We start from the raw sequence: 4,326 nt of genomic DNA on the forward strand, positions 1-4,326 counted from the left end.
GCATTACAGTGTATGCAATCCCGCAAGTGTCAGCAGCAGTAGAATTTTCGCTCGCATCTCTTTCGTTTCCGTATATAGCAAAACCTGTAACCAGTGTTGGAGCTGCCCTTCGGCGATGAACGCTGAACTCAAGCGATGATTGGACACACCAGGAGCGAACTCGGGACAGCACTGACTTGCCGGCCCTTCCGGCGACGAACGCCGATTACTTTTCTCCTTTGTATGCATGACACACACGAACACAGAGACTACATATCTCCTCCTGGCCTTCATCACAGCCAGGAAGTCGCGCCACGCACACAACACATGCACCAAGGAGAAACCAGTTGCTTTGCACGAGATACTCCTTGGTGACTACCAAGACTGCACGAGATACTCCTTGGTGACTACCAAGACTACATTGTGGCCGTGCCCTCAGTCTACTCAAAGTGAGGAGTATCATATATACTAGTATCATGCATATAATAATAATGTATGATAGTAGGTTCATAATGCATAGTATGATAGAGTAGTATCATAGATGATTTTTTTCTTGTTTCGATGTGTTATTTCAGATTATATAAAATCACAAAACTAAAGACATTTTGGAGATTTCTCAAAAATAAAACTTACCTATTGATGGGCAGAATAATTTCCGGTGATGTTGGCATCTTGTTCTCAACGCCGAGAGTGGAAGGTATCATGGGGCATTCATGTGATGGCGTACATGAATGAATTGCTTTACAACGAGTCGTAGGTAGTACATTGGGGACCCGGTTTTCAGAGCAATATTTATTCCTGGTAGTTAAACTACCTATGCTTTTGACATACATAACTTGAGTGAAAAGTTTCATCCTAGTGTAAATTCCTCCGTCGAAGCAAAACAACACGAAGCCCCATGTATAGACATCAGGAACTGCAAACCTACCATGGATCTCTTTCAGAATGCCTTTTGTGTGAAAAATCCTTTGTTGTGAAATTATATATGAGCCTCTGGTTACCATTCGCTATATTCACCATTGGCATGGAAAATTTGTATCTCCAATTGTATCATATATATAATTATGAACAACTAAATTTTACTTCAGTTTTTTTTTTGAGTTGTGACTTAGAATCTGTGCTGTTAAATGTTAATCCAAGTTGAATGTGGCATTTTCTGCCAAATATTAACTAGATTGTGGCATAGTATATGTGTTTTCTTAGTATGCTTCTTAAAAGATGATTTTATAATCTCTTGTTTCCTTTTGGTCTGAGTTATTGGAGCATTTGACAAAAAACTACCACATTTGGGGTTGCCGTCCCACTGAACTACCACATTCAGAAAAGTGACCGAAAACTCCAGTTTAGTACTAATTTTGTGACAAAAAAACTACCAAGTCGAGTTGATGACTGTTTTTACGATTTTAAACCTATTTATGACATGCGGGACCCACATGTCAGTGCTGACGTGGCGACAAAGTCAACACCATTTATTTCGACTGTTAGATTGACCATTATTACATGTGGGTCCCACATGTCAGCATCTACCTTCTTCTTCCTCATCCTCTTTCTTTCTTAGGCATTTCAACGAACACCTGGTGTTCATGCCCGCGTGGTGAAACAGAGCACGGGCCCGCTGTCGAGGAGAGCGCGAAGCATAGGAGAGGTGGTGCCCATGGGTGGCGCATGCGAGCACTGGCCTGAGGGCGCCGGAGCCGGCTTCTTTCGCGCGGAGGAGGCCTTTGGCATGGACGGACCACTCCGGCGACGTGCTGGGTGGATGCGACGACGGCGGAGCGGTGACGCCATGCTCGACCATGGGATGCTGCTCCGGATGGTGGTGTAGGGGAGCACCCCGCCAATGGTCGTCGTGGCGCCCATGGCCGCACCAGACATGCGTGCTTGAACGACATCACCGGTCACTCCTTTTGTCGGATGATGCACATGAAGTGTTTGTTAAAACGTCAGACAGGAAAAGAGGAGGGAGAAGATGACATGTGGGCCCCGCCGGTCATAACGGTCAACATGACAATCAAAATAAATGGAGTTGACGATTTCCGCCACATCAGCCGTGACAAGCGGGCCCCTTCTATCACAATCGTGTTTGAATCGTCTAAACTGGTCATTTTAAGAAAATGGTAGTTTTTGTCACAAAATTAGTACTAAATTGAAGTTTTCGATCACTTTTTTGAATGTGGTAGTTCAGTGGGAAGGCAACCCCGAATGTGATAGTTTTTTGTCAAATACTCGAATTATTGTGTATTCTAGCATCTATGTATATTTCTTAATAAAGAGAATATATTAATATCAATAAGATACAAATAACACCTGACCACTACACTAATACGATATCAAGAGCGTGTCAAGATATTGAGAATTTACAATGACTCTAGCCATACTAGTAAAAACATGACTCGGCCGAAGTGAATGGCAACACGTAGTGACAAAAACAAGACCAATCACCCCCTTCGAAAAATATGAACTGGGATAGAGATTCTAAGAATACTAGTACAATGCCCGTGCGTTGCTACGGGTCTTTTATCATTAATCTAATTTTATGTAAATTTATAGTGCGGAAGAGACGTATCAGACAACGCCCATCACATTAAAAAACAAAGCGCCAAGGTAAATTTACATTGCACATTTACGTCAATTGGTCAACATGCTTGCCTTGACTCCAGGAATGCCTCCGGCTGATGGACGTCGCCAGGTAGGGTTACGCTAATAGAAATATTTTGATTAGAAATCGATAGAAACTTTATGAAAAATAATGCCTAACTTGGAGCCTTGGACTTGCAAAGCCAGAGACGTGGTCCACGTCCATTGGCGAGTAAGGGAATCGTAGGAAAACTTGGATACACTTATATTGGTATTTCAGGTCTGCCCAATACATAGTGTTCTTGATATTTTGGATATTTTACGCCAAGTTTCTTACTAAACACAACAGGCCTCTCGCAATCTATCTTTGGTTTTGGGTGGTTTAACAAGAGGCATTGCTTCAACACGTTGTTTCCCAGTCGAAGCTCTCTTCTTCCGACTGTCCTAGATAGGGGCAAGAATATGTTGAGAGATAAGAATAAAAATGCTAGTAGTAAATAGGACAAAACCGTAGTTAATCCAACAAGTTTCTTGGCAAAATTTCTGATCACAAAAACGGAAAATTCATGTTGTGTGATTACATCGGTAGTACACATAGGAGTGACTCCATTCTGAAGCATCAGCCAAATACGGGGGCAAGATGTGAAGTTACATCAATGTACTTGCAAACATAAGACAGAGCACAGACTTCATATCTTTGCTATCGGCTAGAGCTTCAGCTCCGATCCCTAAGTTAATATTCACATCCTCTCAGTAACAATGCAGTTATGCCCAACTTCTGGTCACACAAGGATCATGGACTGATTACAGGTCACGATTACAACATGAGCACAAGAGCAAGCATACACATGCCAAAAGACAGAATATGCGTTGACTGAATAACCTGCACGGAAGGCATTAGCACTACATTAATGTCCCTAAAATCTACACCAAAAATGTAGCAAAAATCCTGACAATTAGAATATATTGCAAAACAGAATGCCAAAGATAGTTCAGTATATATTACCAATGCAACTCAGTTATCAACAAAATGAGCTAACTAATTTAACTGGGCAAAAATGGATTTGATTGTGGTAACCAGTTAGAACACAAGGTAACAGTGTCTCGCGTGCTTGAGGCTAGTGCGGGGTAGGTTGGACCTAGCGAAGGACTGGATCCATGGGTGCGATTTATGCGGCCATATCTATCTGCAAGGGCGAACGGCAAGATGGTCATCGAAGAAGCATTAGAGCAACAAAAGTCCTCGTGAACCTTTGGTTCTGTGGAGGGCAGGTAAAAGTAAGATTTTGTTCCAAAATTATTTGATAACAAGTTAAGTTTGAATGTGAAATTTGAGATTACAACAGTACAAAATATAACTATGAAATGCTGAGGATCATCTCCCTTCGGAAATGTCATCAATTAAGAATGCTAAAAAGATCATCACAAATTACCTGAAGGCCTTATCTCTGTTGTAAAGAGATGATTGTAGGGGCACTTATACAAAGACAATGTCTTCTCCTCAAAGTGCACGGCCAACGCGGAATTTGCTGCCTTCAGTCTGTCCTAATTTTGCCATGAACCCCATGTCTGATTATCCACAAGAGCTCTGACAAACAACGAATCAGCTGGACCATGAAACAGAAGGACAATAAATTTATGAGGAAGGTAATTTTCTGTTATTGGCAAAACATTTGATAATTGATTAAACCCAACACTAACCACTACTTTGTCGCGCATCTATTGCCAAAATCGGAGCTTCTCTTATAGATCATAAGTGTATAAGTGTCT

The 4,326-nt window shown here is 41.7% G+C and overlaps 1 long non-coding RNA gene across 2 annotated transcripts in view; it reads right to left on the reverse strand.

The window, feature by feature from the left end:
• Positions 1–3,310: 3,310 nt before the first annotated feature.
• The window catches only part of LOC119273601, a 1,901-nt gene continuing 885 nt past the window's right edge, over positions 3,311–4,326 (reverse strand). Inside the window, exons 2-3 of one of the 2 annotated variants that reach the window (XR_005134921.1) lie at positions 3,990–4,144; positions 3,311–3,439 (exon numbers count right to left, since the gene is read on the reverse strand). This is a non-coding gene — a long non-coding RNA (uncharacterized LOC119273601). Of the gene's footprint in view, positions 3,440–3,989; positions 4,164–4,326 lie in introns of both variants that reach the window. The other variant, XR_005134919.1, reaches the window with a different exon arrangement.

Source organism: Triticum dicoccoides, chromosome 3A, assembly GCF_002162155.2.
Source record: "Triticum dicoccoides isolate Atlit2015 ecotype Zavitan chromosome 3A, WEW_v2.0, whole genome shotgun sequence".
NCBI classification, from domain to species: Eukaryota; Viridiplantae; Streptophyta; class Magnoliopsida; order Poales; family Poaceae; genus Triticum; species Triticum dicoccoides.